Source organism: Diabrotica virgifera, chromosome 7, assembly GCF_917563875.1.
Source record: "Diabrotica virgifera virgifera chromosome 7, PGI_DIABVI_V3a".
In the NCBI taxonomy this organism is placed as follows: domain Eukaryota; kingdom Metazoa; phylum Arthropoda; class Insecta; order Coleoptera; family Chrysomelidae; genus Diabrotica; species Diabrotica virgifera.
The window spans coordinates 5,926,009-5,943,968 of NC_065449.1; the positions used below are offsets into that span (position 1 = coordinate 5,926,009).

The 17,960-nt window shown below is 33.5% G+C and overlaps 1 protein-coding gene across 1 annotated transcript in view; it reads left to right on the forward strand.

Annotated features, from left to right (window-relative positions):
• The first annotated feature begins 318 nt into the window (after positions 1-318).
• LOC114330830 (zinc finger protein 37) overlaps positions 319-17,960 on the forward strand; it is a 28,843-nt gene continuing 11,201 nt past the window's right edge. The window contains exon 1 of the mRNA XM_028280242.2: positions 319-595. The gene's annotated coding sequence lies outside the window, so the exon portion shown is untranslated. The remainder of the gene's footprint in view (positions 596-17,960) is intronic.

Sequence of the window (17,960 nt, forward strand, 5' to 3'; positions counted from 1 at the left end):
TTATACGTTTACTGTTATATTTATAATTAATTTATTACAATAAAAGAACATAAATTAAAGCATCAAGTGTGAATTTCTAAAATTGTATTAGATGTTTCTTTTCCAACCTACTGTTTGAATCTTTTGCTATTGTTTCATTAGAACGAATTTAAAATTTGAACTACTACCAGCTAAACCAGCGTACCAAGATGCAATTTAAATATTAAGAACTCCTTAACATTTCAAAGAACTAGTCGCAAGGTGGGGATACCTTACAGCGAGCCACGGTGAAGACAGTGGGGCTCTGGTAGAATTCAGAATGTAGGTCTCTAGGTTTTCAACGTGGTGGGTGGTGGTTAGTACGGGTTAGCCAGTCATCACCGAAGATAAAGTAACTTCCGTACTACTAAGGTGTTATTCAAGAGAATACAATATGGACTAACATGTTTTTTATTGTCGATTCGGTACTGCGAATTTATAGTGGTTGGTGGATAAATGCAGATACGACTGTTACATTTACGGTGAAATGCAGTGTAGAACAGAGAGTACCTACCAATAAAGTTAACATCTATTGAACATTAAAAGACGCGTCAGCATTATTTGTGAGAGCTCTCCCGTAAGTTGTTACTAGAACAAAATATTAAGATTATCTTCCTTTTCTTTACGGCCTATCATCTCCGTTTTTAATCAAATACTTTAAAAATATGTAGAATAATATATTTCTTATATTAAGTATACAAGAGTCTTGGATTAATCTATGGTAAAATCAAATTATTGTAAAATGATTAATCAAATGTACAAAAATCTGGTCAAACTCTTCAAACTTTGAAATACACTCATATTTATGTTAAAAGAAATTGAAATGAACCACATTCATTTCAAAGTTGCCCAAACAATGTTTACCATATGCTTGTCGTATTTGAGGTACGACATCCGTACACTACTATCATACAGGTACTATTCTATATATAGTACAGGTATATATGTATATGTATATAAAATGAATAATTTTGGGAATGCAGTCAATGTATTCTGCTGATTAGTAATAAAACACTTTGAACTTTTATCGAGCTTTAGGATATTACTTATATTTCCTTTATCAAGACATATACATATATGCTTATTTATAATATACATAATATACATATTATAATGAAGATTACTTTCTGACGTTTTTTCTCTAAATATACAGTGCTTTTCAGCACCACCATCCACCTTAAATAACTTTTGAACTACTGATTTCTTAGGAAAAGCGCAAAAACACGCCAAATAATATTTATATGCCATATTTAAGCTTGCCGGGAAAGGCACCCTCTCGGCCCTGTATCATCCCTTATTTTTTTTTAATTATTTCCACCTTTTTTATTTGATGTTTGGATTCTCCTCTTTGCAGTGGCGGTTCTAGCCCGGTGCAGCGGGGGGGGGGGGGGCAGCTGCCCTCCAGTTTTTTTGGTCTAGAACCGCCACTGCCTCTTTGTACTGATTTCAAAAATGTATAACATATGATGCTTAAAGCAAACTTAAAGTGATAGTTTATAAGCTTGCCGAGAAATGCACCCTCTCACCCCCGTAGCATCCCTTAATTTTTTTAAAATTACTTCCGCCTTTTTTATTTGATATTTGGATTCTGCTCTTTGTACTGATTTCAAAAATGTATAACATTGATGCTTAAAGTAATAGTTTATAAGAAAAATAAAAACAATATCACGAAAACTGGATTGAAAAAATTATTTTGTCAACAATTTTATTACAAACATTTAAATGAACATTTCACTACCAAAAATTTTAACAGCCGTTTTGAATAATTATTGTTAAAATTTTTGGTAGTGAAATGTTCATTCTAAATGTTTGTAATAAAATTGTTAAAAAAATTATTTTTTTTTCAATCCAGTTTTCTTGCTTTTGTATTTATTTTTCTCATATAAATAAACTAATCACTTTAAGCATCATGTGTTATACACTATTGAAACCTGTACAAACAGAAGAATCCAAATATAAAATAAAAAAGGTGGAAGTAATTAAAAATAAATTAAGGGACGATACGGGGGGTGAGAGGGTGCCTTTCCTGGCAAGCTTAAATATGGCATTATTTGACATGTTTTTGCGCTTTGTCTAAAAATCAGTAGTTCAAAACTTATTTAAGATAGTGGAGTAGTGGAGGATCTAGACATTTGCTTTGGGGGGTGGGGATTTGCCTTAGGGGTGGAACTTAAAATGAAACACCAACCAAAAGACATAAAAAGATAAACCCAAACTACATAAAATACATAAATAACATAAATAATAACTTTTATGCGTTAAGTTCCTTTAATTTTCCTAACCAACGTGGTTATTGGGTTGAATTTGTCTGTGGGGTGAATGGGGGGGGGGGGTTGAAGGAAATCCGCCATCGATTTAAGGTGGATAGTTTTATCTGAAAAGCACTGTATAAAGTTCATAAAAAAAATTGACAAAATAATACCCTTATTTTTGCGGTAAATAACTTTGTTTTTTGAATAATAACATCTAATATAACTACTTCGAATTATGGTAATTAATGAGTTAATAGGGTGTGATTTTTTAAAATTGTTATTTTCATAGGTCATATAAACCTATTCTGTTACTGAAAAGTTTAAAATCTGTCAAAATATACAGGATGTCCTATTTTAATTAAATAAATTAAGGCCATTTACTTACTTAGTGATAAGCCTTTATACCTCTAGGTCTAGGTCTAAGGCTGGTGGAGTTGAGTTTTCCATTGTTGTCTCCATCCTTTCCGATCTTGTGTTAGGTTTCTTGCAGTTCCAATGTCAATCCTTTCTTCTCGACTTCTTTTTCCTGATTTCATCTACCCACATAACTCTTGGTCTTCCTCTTTTGTTTTTCCCCTGCACTCTCTTTTCGAACACTCGTTTTATTAGTCTCTCGTTCGACATTCTACACACGTGCCCGAACCATCTAAGTTGTCCTTCTACTATTTTTTCATTGATTAGTTTTAGTTTTAGGTTTTGTTGATTTTTTCGTTCCGTATTTTGTCTGTTAACTTTCTGTTTGCTATTTTCCTCAGGAACCTCATTCCCATAGCATCGACTCTGGATTTTTGTCTCCCCGTCAATGTCCATATCTCGCTGCTATACATGATTGTTGGTCTAACTACTGCTGTTTTTTACTTTCTCCGGTATCTCTTTTTTCCCCAAAATGGTGGTAAATAAGTTTCTTATTCATCCCATTCTCTCCTTTATTTCCATGTCTTGTTTACTATTTCATTCAATTATTACTCCATTACTATTATTATTACTCCAATTATTACTATTTAAAATATTCCACTTGCTCTAGTTGTTTCCCGTCTAATTCTATTGTGTGTGTCTGCCTCGTATTTGAAATTATCATTGTTTTTGTTTTCTCTGTATTAATTTTCATATTTATGTTTGATAGCTCTTCTTCTAGGATTTCAAGATTGTTCTGTAAATCTTCTGTTTTCTGCTATCAATACCATGTCGTCTGCACATAGTAGCTCCGATAGTTGAGTCTGTTTTATTTGCCAGTATCCTGATGTTAGTTTTCTCATTCTTCTCTTGGCTTTCTTTATTGCTTCACCCAGTACGACTGAGAATAGCAGTGGACTCAACAACACGCATCCCTGTTTGACGCCTTGACGTAATCAATTCTCTGGATTCCTCGTTATTGGTTCTTACTGTATTTGTATTATTTTTGTACATAATCTTTATTACTTCTATTATGTGCCTGTCGACTACCCAATCCGGATTTCTTTTAACGCAAATATTAGTCTAGCTAGGCGCCAAATAGAGGTCACCGTGTCCTTTTCAATTCTGATGGACAAACTCAACGGTTTCTTATGGATTTTTGGCTGCTGATTACGAATTTTGAGGGTGGATTTCGATCTGAGTGGTCAAAAAATTGTTATAAACAATTTAATTGTTTATAAGGCTCTGGCTCATAAACTAAAAGAGGCTTAATAAAAATCGAAGAAAAAAACGTTTACTAAACTTAAATCCAACAATTAGAACTCAAGATATTGTAAAATTAGTGCACAATGCAAATTGCAAAATAAGTATTTTTCGAAGCGTTATCAATCGTAACTCGGCTTCTATGTATGCATATGCAAATGAGCCTTAGAAGGTCTCATTTTAAAGCTTAATTAATAAGCTTCCAAACAAAGTTTGCTAAATTACTTTATCTTCATTTGTTTTAAAGTTATACTCGTATGCCATATTTAAGCTTGCCGGGAAAGGCACTCTGTCACCCCCGTATCATCCCTTGATTTTTTTTTTAAATTACTTCCACCTTTTTTTATTTGATGTTAGGATTCTCCTCTTTGTACTGATTTCAAAAATGTATAACATATGATGCTTAAAGTAATTGTTTATAAGCTTGCCGGGAAAGGCACCCTCTCACCGCCGTATCTTCTCTTAATGTTTTTTAAATCACTTCCACCTTTTTGTATTTGATGTTTGGATTCCCCCTTTGTACTGATTTCGAAAATGTTTCACACATATGATTCTTAAAGTGATAGTTTATAAGTTTGCCGGGAAAGGCACACTCTCACCTCCGTACCATCCCTTAATTGTTTTTTTAAATTACTTCCACCTTTCTTTATTTGATGTTAGGATTCTCCTCTTTATACTGATTTCAAAAATGTATAACAAATGATGCTTAAAGTAATAGTTTATAAGCTTACCGGGAAAGGCAGTCTCTCACCCCCGTATCATCCCTTAATGTTCTTTAAATTACTTCCACCTTTATTTATTTGATATTTGATTCTCCCCTTTGTACTGATATCAAAAATGTTTCAAACATATGATGCTCAAAGTGATAGTTTATACTTTATAAGAAAAAAAAACATAAAAGCAAGAAAACTGGATTGAAAAAATTATTTTGTTAACAATTTTATTACGAATATTTTAATGAACATTTCACTACCAAAAATTTTAAGTCGTTTTGACTTTTGAATAATTATTGGTAGCGAAAATGTTTATTCTAAATGTTTGTAATAAAATTGTTACAAAAATTATTTTTTTTTTCAAAAAACAAGCAAAATCCTTTATAAAAGGTATATTTATTAAGATTCCTTAAAAAGGGCTACATCACAGAAATAGTTTTCGATCTGATAACAGAGATCATCATCAGTGCGGACAAGATGCTGACATGCTAACCACCAAAATACAAAAATTTTTGGGTAAAAACCCTTTAAACTTTATCAGTCAAGCAAACATTGACTATAATTGTGATATTGAACATGGATGCACAAAATATCACATGTATTCTGCCCAGGGTACCATTCAATAACTGAGTTGCCACCAACCATTCAACATGTGAATAACTCAATTTGGGCTCAAATGGTACCCTGGGCAGAATACATGTGATAATTTGTGCATCCATGTTCAATATCACAATTAGTCAATGTTTCCATGACTGATCAAGTTTAAAGGGTTCATCATCATCATCATCCAACCAATTCACGTCCACTGCTGGACATAGGTCTCCCTCAATTGTTTCCACACTTCACGGTTTTGTGCTGATTTTTGCCAGTTTTTACTAATCCGCCTGATATCATCTGCCCATCGTGTAGGCGGCCTTCCTCTACTTCGTTTATCTTCTCTTGGTCTCCACTCCATCAGCTTTCGTGCCCATCTTGAATCTTTCAGCCTGGCGACGTGTCCTGCCCAGTTCCATTTGAGCCTGGTGATACGTTCTACAACATCTGCGATACCGGTTGTTTGTCTGAGATCTTCATTTCTTATTTTATCCGTAGAGTTACGCCCAGCATGGATCTTTCCATGCGCCTTTGAGCAACCCGCATTTTCGACGCTGTTGCCTTGGTTAGAGTCAGTGTCTCTGCTCCATATGTCATTACCGGTAGCACACATTGGTCAAACACTTGTCTTTTTAAACCGATCGGTATACTGCTCCTAAATATGTCTCTCAGAGCTCCGTAGGCTGCCCAAGCAAGAGTTAATCTTCTTTTTATTTCGCATGTTTGGTTATCTCTGCCAATTCTAATTTCATGACCCAAGTAAATGTACTTTTCCACTAGTTCTACTTCTTGTTCGCGTATAATCAGCTGCCCGCTAGGAATCAGATTAGTCATAAATTTAGTTTTAGAAAAGTTCATTTTCAGGCCTATTTTCCAGCAGATAGCGTCTAACTCATTTAGCATTTTCTTTACTTCTCCTAGGTCATCAGTTATAAGGACTATGTCATCTGCAAAACGAAGATGATTTAACTTTTCTCCATCTATTTTGATCCCTTTATTGTCCCAGTTGAGCATCTTAAAGGCATATTCCAGAACAGTTATGAATAGTTTTGGCGAGAGTGTGTCGCCTTGTCTTACGCCGCGTTCTATGCTTATTTGTTTGGTTTTATCATGTAACTTAACACTCATTGTTGCCTCTTTATAAATATTATAGATGAGTGTACTGTAACGGTAGTCAATGCGGCATTCATTTAGAGCTTCTAAAATGCTATCCAGCTCTATCGTGTCAAAGGCTTTATGAAAATCCACGAATGCTAGGACAAGGGGTTTATTATATTCTATTGACTTCTCAATTAGTAACTTGACTGCCTGCAGATGGTCGTTTGTCCCAAAGTTTGATCGAAATCCAGCTTGTTCTTTTGGCTGGTAAAAATCTAGCTTCTTTTCTACTCTTGATGTCACTACTTTTGTAAAGAGTTTGTATAAGTGGTTTAGCAGGCTAATGGGTCTATAATGTTCTAAGTCTGTCTTATCTCCCTTCTTATGCAAAAGTATTGTTACTGCGTTTTTCCATTTTTCAGGTATCGACTTTTGATGAAGGCATAAGTTGAAGAGATTTTTTATTTTACCTATAAGAATGTGGCCTCCGTTTTTAATGGCCTCTATTACGACTCCATCTTCACCTGGTGCTTTTCCATTTTTCATTTTTCTCAGTGCTTGATGGATTTCGCTAGTGGTTATCTCTGGTAGTATTTCGGAGCCTTGGTTTATTATTTTCTTTGAAACCGCTTCCCTCAGATTATTTTGATTCAGCCTTTGGCTCCTATATAGTTCCAAATAAAATTCTTCTACGATATTTAGTAAATCTTCTCTGTTTGATGTTATTTCGCTGTTTTTATTTCTTAATTTATGTATTTCGCATTTTCCGTTGGTCAATTTCCTTCGTAAAACTTTCAAACTTTTATTTTCTTCTATGGTTTTCTGGATGCTTTGAGTTTTATACTTCCTTAGATCTTTTCTGATTTCCTTTGACACTTTCTTGTTGATGTCTCTTAACGCACTTTTTTCAGTATTTTCGCTTCCTCTGATTTTACTTCGCGTTTTGATTAGTTCTCTAGTTTCTGGGCTTATTTTTTCATCTCTCTTCTTTTTTGGGCAGTTTTTTCGTTGACTTTCTTCAATGGCTCTAATTATGTTTTCATTTAAGCTATTTATACTTTCATCTGAAGTTGTATTTCTTTCCAAAGCAGCGTTTATATGGTGTTGGTATTTATCAATATTTAATGGGGGCGTCCAGGCTTGCAAGGTTTTCTTTTTTATCAAACGATTACGTTCTTTTTTGAGGTCTATTTTTATTGTGGCTCTTACCATTCGATGGTCACTTCCTGTAGTAAATTTATTTAGGACGCTCACGTCTGTGATAATCTGTTTTTTGTCGCTGATAATGTAATCTATTTCATTTCTTGTTTTACCATCAGGACTTTCCCACGTCCACCTTCTATGTAGTTTTTTAACGAAAAAACTGTTCATTTGGAACAAGTTATTCTGTAGCAAAAAGCCTAAGAGTGTTTCTCCCCGCTCATTTCTACCTAGAGTTCCAAAATTTCCTAGTGATGTCTCTGCTTCGTCTTCTTTAAGGCCTAATTTTGCATTAAAATCCCCACACAGGATTGTAAAGTGGGTGGGTGTGTCTTTTAGAGCTACAGATATATCATCATAAAAGTCTTCAACTTCTTCGTCTGGATGTTGTGTTGTTGGAGCGTATACCTGGATAATTTTCAGTTTATACCTGTTGTTGAGCTTTAGGGTTACATAGGCAACTCTTGTAGACACACTTTTTATATCAACTACGTTTTTCTTATGTTTTTTATGGATGAAGAAACCGACCCCTCCAACTGATTCGGTTTCGGAGCCAATGCTATAGAAGAGGTGTCCTGATTTCAGCGTCTTTAAGTTTTCACCACGGTGTCGTATTTCGCAGACTCCTATTACGTCCCATTTAATTTCTTTGATTGCATCTTCCATTTCGAAGAATTTTTCTTCTGACAATAGAGTTCTGGCATTATAGGTGGCAACGTAGAATGAAAAGGGTTTACGTATTTCTCGTTTCGTCAGTTTTTTGTCCCCCCCAGAATCCTTGGGACAGACTGATAAATCAGTGTGAGACTCTGGATTTATCCTACTCACCTGGGGTCTTTCCGTCTTTGTTTTAAAATCTGACATTTCGATTTATTTGAGGGGATGTTGGCAACATAAAACACCACGCTTGCCGAACGGGTTGGTGAGTCGCAGTATAGAAGCCAATCAAACTGCTGCAGTCTTGCCTCCTACTATCCAATATTAGGCCGGTCCTGGATAAATTTCCATACGCCCCAACATGGTACTGGAAATGCTGCTTACCATTTTCAGGAATATTTATCGACCTTCCGGTCTAGATCCGTAATGTTCAGCGTTAACAGGGGCACCTCGTGTAGGATGTGGCTCTTCACCACGCATTACGGTCTTCACTAGAGAGAGGCTAAGGCTCCACTTGGAAGAGCTATATTCGCTTCATCTAGCCCTGTGAGCTTGTGAGGACCAGTGTTCAGTCAAACCGATACAAAGGTACTACCTCTCCAAGCTCACTAACCCCCAGTTTAAAGGGTTATTACCCGAATATTTTTGTATTTTGGTGGTTAGCATGTCAGTATCTTGTCAGCACTGATAGTGATCTGTTATCAGATCGAAAACTAGTTCTGTGATGTAGCCCTTTTTAGGGAATTTTAATAAATATACCTTCTATAAAGGATTTTACTTGTTTTTTGTACTATATTATGGTATACATCCAACTACAGGAAAACTTTTTCCTCGTGGATTTTTATTTTTTTTTTCAATCCAGTTTTCTTGCTTGAGAGGGTGCCTTTCCTTGAGGGGCGGGCTTAAATATGGCATTATTTGACGCGTTTTTGCGCTTTGTCTAAAAATCACTAGTTCAAAAGTTATTTAAGGCAGGGGCGGATCTACACATTTGCCTTGGGAGGGGAAATTTGGCTTATGGGTGGAACTTCCAATGAAACACCAACCAAAAGACATAAAACAGATAACCCCAAACTACATAAAAGTCGTAAATAATAACTTTTATGTATTAAGTTCCCTGAATTTTCCTAACTAGCGTGGTTATTGGTTGAATTTGTCTGTGTGTGGTTTAAGTTTCATCGCAGCTAATATATTTTTATTTTTCACAATTTTTTTCTTTAATTTTGGACCTTGTTAGGGGGGCGGATTTCCAAAGTTTCCCTTCCCGTAGACCTGCCACTGATTTAAGGTGGATAGTTTTATCTGAAAAGCACGGTATAAAATACATAAAAAATTTACAGAGATAATTGCAAAATACCCTTATTTTTGCGGTAAATAACTTCGTTTTTTGAATAGTAACATCTAATATAACTACTTGAAATTATGGCAATTAATGAGTTAATGAAGTGTGATTTTTTAAAATTGTTATTTTCATAGGTCATTGAAAAGGAGTTTGCCTATTCTGTTACTGGAATGTTTAAAATCTGCCAAAATCTGGTGGAGTTGAGTTTTGCATTGTTGTCTCCATGCTTTCCGATCCTGTGTTAGGCTTCTTGTACTTTCCAATGTCAATCCTTTCTTCTTGACTTCTTTAGTGATTTCATTTACCCACATAACCCTTGGTCTTCCTCTTTTGTTTTTCCCATGCAACCTCTTTTCGAATACTCGTTTTATTAGTCTCTCGTTCGACATTCTACACACGTGCCCGAACCATCTAAGTTGTTCATCTACTATTTTTTCATTGATTAGTTCTAGTTTTAGGTTTTGTCTGATTGTTTCGTACCGTATTTTGTCTGTCCTCTTTCTGTTTGCTATTTTCCTCAGGAACCTCATTTGCATAACATTGGCCCTAGATTTTTGACTCCCCGTCAATGTCCATGTCTCGTTGCTATACATAAGGCTTGGTATAACTACTGATATAACGACTGCCGTTTTTACCTTCTCCGGTATCTCTTTTTCCCCCAAAAATGTTGTTTTCGTAGTGTTAATTAAGCTTCCTGTTCGTCCCATTCTCTCGTTTATTTCCATGTCTTGTTTACCATTTGATTCAATTATTACTCCTAGGTATTTAAAATATTCCACTTGCTCTAGTTGTTTCCCTTCTAATTCTATTGCGTGTGTCTTCCTCGTATTTGAAATTATCATTGTTTTTCTTTTCTCTGTATTAATTTTCATATTTATGTTTGATAGTTCTTCTTCTAGGATTTCAAGTTTGTTGTAAGTCTTCTCTGTTTTCTGTTATCAACACCATGTCGTCTGCAAATAGTAGCTCCGATAGTTGAGTTTGTTTCATTTGCCAGTATCCTAATGTTAGTTTTCTCATTTTTCTCTTGGCTCTCTTTGTTGCTTCATCCAGTACGACTGAGAATAGCAGTGGACTCATGACTCAACACACATCCCTATTTGACGCCTTGACTTGTAGTAAATTCTCTGAATTCCTCGTTATTGGTTCTTACTGTATTTGTATTATTTTTGTACATATCCTTTATTACTTCTATTATGCGCCTGTCGACTACCGAATCTGGATTTCTTTTAACGCAAATATATGGTCTGCCGTAGAGCTATTGTTTCTAAATCCTGCCTTATATTCGCCCAATATCTTTTCCGTGTATTTTCTCAGCTTTTATCATTTCCGTCGATATTTCTGTCATTCCTGGTCTTTTATTGTTCTTTAGTACCTTTATTTAATTTTATATTTCTTCCTTTCTAGGTATTTCTACTACTATGTGATCATCTTCAATTTCCATTTCAATTTCAACTTCAATTTCAATTTCAAGCGCGGACTTCAAACATTATAATGATATGACGTCACGACCAATGAGGGCTCGTTTTGGGCTGCCTGCTATAATTTGAATTTTCCCTCGATTTTAATCGTCTTAGGGGATAAACGGAAGACACAAACAACTTTTTTCTTTGATATTTTACACGTCATTTTAAATTACGTTCTGTTTTGATTTATAGCATTTTTTTCAAATTTAAAATTTTATGCATGTTCCCCATTCAAAATGTTGTCACTTTAATCTGCACTGAGATTAAAGATTGTAAATACTATGTAAATAAAATTTATTTTAAACGACGAAAGAGTTACTGATGTGAGTTCATTCTACCTATATCTTCTTCTTCTTCTTCTTCTTCCTCTTTATAAGCAATTCTGCTTGTTCATTGGCGGATTGATACCTCTATGGAAGGTTGTCGCTCCATCTTTTGCGTGGTCGGCCGATACTTCTTCTGCCGATTGGTGATTTATCTCGTGCTATTTTGACCACACGTGTCTCCCCCATTCTGGTTATGTGGTTGTTCCATTCTTTTTTTCTATTTAGTGTCCATTTGTTTATACACTGTACGTTACATTGTCTTCTAATATCTTCGTTCCTCTTTCGATCTCTCAGTGTATTTCTTGTAATTCTTCTCAGTACTCTCATCTCTGCCGTTTCCAGTAGTCTTTGTGTTGTGGCTGTATCGGGTCTTGTTTCTGATGCATATGTCATTATTGGTCTTACACTGGCTTTATAAATTCTTGACTTCATCTCAGTGTTAGTATGTCGGTTTCGCCATATAGTGTTATTAAGGCATCCTACCTATATGTTGACAAAAACAAAGACACAAATAATCACAATCCAATATGGATGAGTATATAGGAACTTAAGTATCTCTACTTTTTCCAACATGTAGTAAAATTACTTTATTGAAACTTTTTCCAGTTGAAATGATTCGACGATTATAGTTATTTTACTTTACCAACACTAACTTAATAAGTAAATAAGTAAATAATTAAATTTTCTATAAGATAAGACCGGCTAAAAATGATTAAATTTATTACCCATAGCAATAAATACAAAAAAGAGGGGGAAAACAAGCCTTTTCTTATTCGATGTTTTTCAACCAATTAGATTACAGTTAGAATAATTCGCCCAGAAAATCTTTATAATACATTAACAGTACATTAAATTTCATTAAAATCAATTCAATAGATTTTGCATAATAATTTTGCAATCTTAATAAAAAAAATTGAAATTCTTTAAAATGTTGCACTACAAAAACTACACCATATAGAAGTTAGCCAATTTTTTAGCCTCATAAAAGAGCAATAAATACAAAGGGGGGGGAGAGAATGAGTATTTTCTTATTCAATGTTTTTCGACCAGTTTGAAGCACTTATGACCTTTGTAATTAGCCTAGAAAATCTTTATAATATAATAAAAGAGTCCACCAAATTTCACTAACATCGATTTAATAGATTTCGCATAATAATTTTGCAATCTAAATTAAAAAAATGGAATTCTTTAAAATCTTGCACAACAAAAACTAGACCAGATAGAAGTTTGAAATTTTTTTACATATCGTGTGTCAATTTGAAAAAGTGCCACCCTTTATAGAGTGTTCCCTATAGAAAATCTAAAAATATGCAAAACCACATCAAATTTATTTGTGAGGGGACATTTTATAGACTTGTTTTCTACTACATTACATCAACCCTCTAGGGGGATTAAGTGATACCTCGTTTTTAAGGTCGTTCAACCACCTTTTCAAAAATACCACATATATTATATTTCTTTTTAGTACTACTAGTTACTATCGAGTTCAGTACTCCTAAAATTTTTTGGAGTATTTAGGCCAAGATTTTTTCAAAAATACTGAAAAAAATATAATGTATGTGATATTTTTTCAAAGGTAGTTGAACGACCTTTAAAATGAGGTATCACTCAACCCCCCTTCCATTAAATATTTTGGGGGTTGTGTACGCCCCCTCTAGAGGGTTGATTTAATTTAGTTGAAAACTGATCTACAAAATGTCCCCCCTCCCCCACAAATAAACTTGACGTGTTTTTTCATATTTTTAGATTTTCTATAGGAACTGAATTACAGAGGGTGGTAACTTTTCAAATTGAGACCCTGTATAAAAGAGCTCTACACCTACCATCCAACGTACTTTATAGGATTAAAATAATATGTATGATTATTTGGGCGGCCTCAGGAATTTTTTAAAATTATGAAACATTTTTTGGCTGATAAACTAATAAAATATTTTAACTAGTAATTTAAATTAAATTTGCAAAACGGCGTTGGAAAAATTCAGTAAGGCGCTTTTTTGTTAAGAAAAAAAAAGTTGAATTAGGAGTATTGGTTTCTGAGATACAGATACAACCGGTCAAAGTTGACCGGCATGTGTGATGAATTTATAAACAATAGGATGGTAATCCTTGAACCATTACCTTTCTCTTTCGGAGTTCTTTCTCGATAAAAGTTTTTATTTATCTAAGATATTCATAACATATTCTAATAATAAAATCGATTGGTATTGCGCGTGAAAAATACAAAAAAAACTAGGTTGAAGAAAATTGAATTTCAAAGTTCAAAATCGGTATACCTACGTAAAAAATATATTTTCTCGGTCTCCAATGGAGCAATTTTCTTCTTTTTTTCCGATGTAACTTGAATCATCATCATCATCCAGCCCTTTGCGTCTACTGCTGGACATAGGCCTCCCTCATTTTTGTCCATTGTGCTCTATTTTGAGCACTTTGCATCCAATTTCTTGACATTTTCTTGAGATCGTCAGTCCAACGAGTAGGTGGTCTTTCTCTACTTCTTTTGTCTAATCTCGGCCTCCACTCAAGTAATCTCTTTGTCTACCTTTCATCACTGATTCTGGCGACGTGTCCGGCCCAGTTCAATTTAAGGGTGGCAATTCGGGAAATTACATCGGTAACTACTGTTCTTCATCTTAAGTCTTCATTTCTAACTCGGTCACGAAGCGATATACTCAGCATTGACCTTTTCATTTTTCTCTGGGCTATTTGCAGCATTTTAGAAGTTGCAGCTGTCAATGTCAAAGTTTAGGCACCATAAGGCATCACAGGCAACACACATTAGTCAAATGTTTTACGTTTTAAAGGAATTGGTATATCGCTTTTAAAGATGTCTTTGAGTTTTCCATGCTAGGTTTATTCTTCTTCGTAGTTCGCATGTTTGGTTGTCTCTTGTGATCTTTATTTCTTGAATAGAGACACACGAGAACTTGAACAGAGACACCTAAATAACGCATTACGAAATCTCAAAGATGCTTTAATTTTGTTATAAATAAATTTATTTGTCTATAGTCTATAATAAAATAAAGCTACATTTTTTCCTGTGTTTAGACTTTTTTTAGAAAAACTTACCAAATCTTTGTTTAAACAAATTACATCTTTTTAATATTCTTTTATAATAAATAAATAAAAAAGAACTTCACAATATAATTTTGTGTTATTATATTTAATTTCTAGAATATTAGATTAAAAAATATTATTTATTTCATATAAAAGTTTTTTTTTGGTCACTAGTTTTCGTCTACTGTATGTAGTGTCGCGTGTTTTCTTGCGCTATGGACTGGAAGGATCTTCTATTACTTCATCAAAATCTTCATCTTGAAGTTGATTATTACTCCCCAAATACTCATCATGGAATTCCAAATCAATTTCATCCAAGTTAATAGCAGTATCAGTATTTTTTCTTCGAGATTAATAATATTGCTTTGTGAATATTTGCAAGTTTGCCCGTGACAGCTAGAGCACTAGAGCAGTATTCAGTACACTTCAAACCGTGCTTAACCCTTGTTATAAGGACAGTATCCTAAAGGTTAAATACATTTTATTGTTGAACCTTGTTTATGATGTCGAGAAATATTGTTTTAAGTTTTTATTCTTTCTTTTAATTTTCAATATCTTTTTCAATATCTATCTGATTTCTTTTTGTAAACAACATTCTTTAGATGTCCACACGTAAAATAATTCATGGGATTGACGTGACCTCGCTGGTCATTTAATGTGTTCACATCTACCAATTCACCTGTTAGGAAAAAGTTCATCAAGATATTTACGAACAGCTACAGCATAATGGTAATTAACTTTCATCAAAATAGCCAAAATTAACTGGAGAATAAATTTATTAAAGTTGGCACGAGATTCTTCTTTAAAAACTGAATATAGGTTGACCCTTAGAGTAGGGAGAATTTTACACTTCCCTAAAATTCTTGCCTTCGAAAAAATAAGGTCCAATAACAGATTTCTGTTACATAACCTAGAGGTCGAACTTCCTATGATTTTATTAAGACAGAATTGAAGCCGGCTTCTTCTTCTTCTTTAAGTACCGTCTCCCAATCGGAGGTTGGATATCATCATCACTATCTACCGCTGCTCTGAAGAATTCTATAGAACTGCAAACCAGTCCCTTAAATTTTTCAACCATGACACCCTTTTTCCTATATTCCATCTTTCTCTTCACTTCGAAGACGCTATTTTTCAATGATAAAAAGGGGCAAGAATTTAAAAATTAAACGTAATTTTTTTAAGAAAATCCTTTCTTCCTGATCTATATGTTTTTTTGTCACTGCTAAGTAAATACGAATATGTCAAAAATAGAAATAGGGAAGTCAATAAGGATATTTGGCTCCGAATTCCATCCTACTAAATCGATTTACTTGATATTTTCACAGTAAGTAGGGAATAGCTCAATAAACAAAGTCTACCCTATGCCGATGTGCGCTTTTAGCTTGGGGGTGGTTCCCACCCCTTCTCGGGGGTGGAAAAATTTTTGGTTAAAATAACCACGGAAGTGGCTTAAGAACCTAATTCTAAGCAAAAACTGTTCTATAATTTTTTTTTAAACTTAATACTTTTTGAGTTATTCGTGGTTGAAAATTTGCCATTTTCATTGAAAAATGACACCTTTTCGGACGGTTTTCTGCGAATACCTTAAAAACTATGCATCTAACAAAAAAACTATTTAAAATATTTTTGTAGCTTATAAAAAAATAAAGAGACTCGTTCCTTCATAAATCTTCTAGTTATAACACAAAAAAGGGATATGGAAGGTGAGAAGAGTTTGTTTTTTTTGGTGCATGCTCAAATCGGTGTATTCTACTTGAAATAACAGAGAAACGGTCGATTTAAGGTGTATAATACTACCAATACCTTTTAGAATGCTTGAAAAGAACTTTAAAATGAGCAATATTAAATGTCGATTACATTCAACCTAAGCGAGATATGCTGCAAAATATTTATGACTAATGTAGTTCTGAAGCTATTTTCTTGTGGCATTTTTACAATTACTAGTTTTGATGGGAAATAAGCCACAATTTTACTAAAAAAATGATTTTATTAACGTTTCGACGTCTAACTATCAGTAAAGTCGTCCCAGGAACGCAACTCATAAATATTGGCAATATCATTTCAAAGTCTTATACTTTAAAATGTATAATATATGTCTGAAATGCCGATATAAATGAGTCAGATTAAATAAATTATTAGAAGAATTTTTTACTAAGCAACAACATTTTTGTTTAATTCATTATTATTTTTTGTATTTTGACAACGGCGTCCGATTTTAATGTCTAAACGTTAATAAAATCTTTTTTTTTTAGTAAAATTGTGGCTTATTTTCCATCAAAACTAGTAATGACTAATGTATTTTAAGAAAAAATGGGAAGTATATTTTAACCCCTAATCCATCAGAATTTAAATACATCGTTTTCCTTCTACAATACTTTTTATTATAGTGTTATATTATGTTCAAAAAGTTGGACGGGTTTAAAATGAATGGTTTTTGAAAAAAATAAGATCAAATTATAGAGCGCATTTTTAAATTTTCTTAAAAATCTGCCTTTTTCTCCATGTAACTCGAAAAAGATAAGAGATACGAAAAAAGATACCAAACAAAAATGTAGGGGTTTTTAGATAAAAATTTTGTTTTTGTTTTTCATTACTGTATCTCTTATTGTTTTCAAGTTACAGGGAGAAAAAGGAAGCTTTTTAAGAAAATTTAAAAATGCGCTCTATAATTTGATCCTATTTTTTTTTCAAAAACCATTCATTTTAAACCCGTCCAACATTTTAAAAAAAGATATAGTAGAAGGAAAACGATGCATTTAAATTCTGGTGGATGAGGGGTTAAATATACTTCTCATTTTTGCTTAAAATACATTAGTCATTAATTTTTTTGCAGCGTATCTCGCTTAATTTAAAGGTCTTTTTAAGCACTACAAAAGGTATTGGTAGCATTATACACCTACAATCGACCGTTTCTCTGTTATTTCAAGTTGAATACACCGATTTGAGCATGCACCAAAATAACAAATTCTTCTCACCTACCATATCTATTTTTGTATTATAACTAGAAGACTTACAATGAAACGAATCTCTTGGTTTTCTTATGACCTACAAAAATGTTTTATATAGTTTTTTTAGTGAGATGCATAGTTTTTAAGGTATTCGCAAAAAACCGTTCGAAAAGGTGTCATTTTTTAATGAAAATGGCAAATTTTCAACCACGAATAACTCAAAAAGTATTGAGTTAAAAAAAAATAGAACAGTTTTTGCTTAGAATAGCGACTTACGTGGATATTTTAACCGAAAAATTTTCCACTCTCGAGAAGGGGTGGGAACCACCCCCAAGATAAAAGCACACATCGACATATGGTAGACTTTGAATTAGAAGATAAGTAGAGGCTATTCCTAAAATTTCATTAAAATCCATGCAGTAGGATAGAATTCGGAGGTTTTTTTTTTTTTTTTTTTTTTAATTTGGCTTAGACTTCGGAGGTAATATCCTATTCTTGCTCCCATTGACTGGCGTAAAACAATAATTAAGAATTTCTTAATTAAAAATGTATAAACATCCAACAAGAAAGATTCCTTAATACTCCTACAAAAGAGTAAATGAATTAAAAATGTATAAACATTTTCAATTTCTTTGC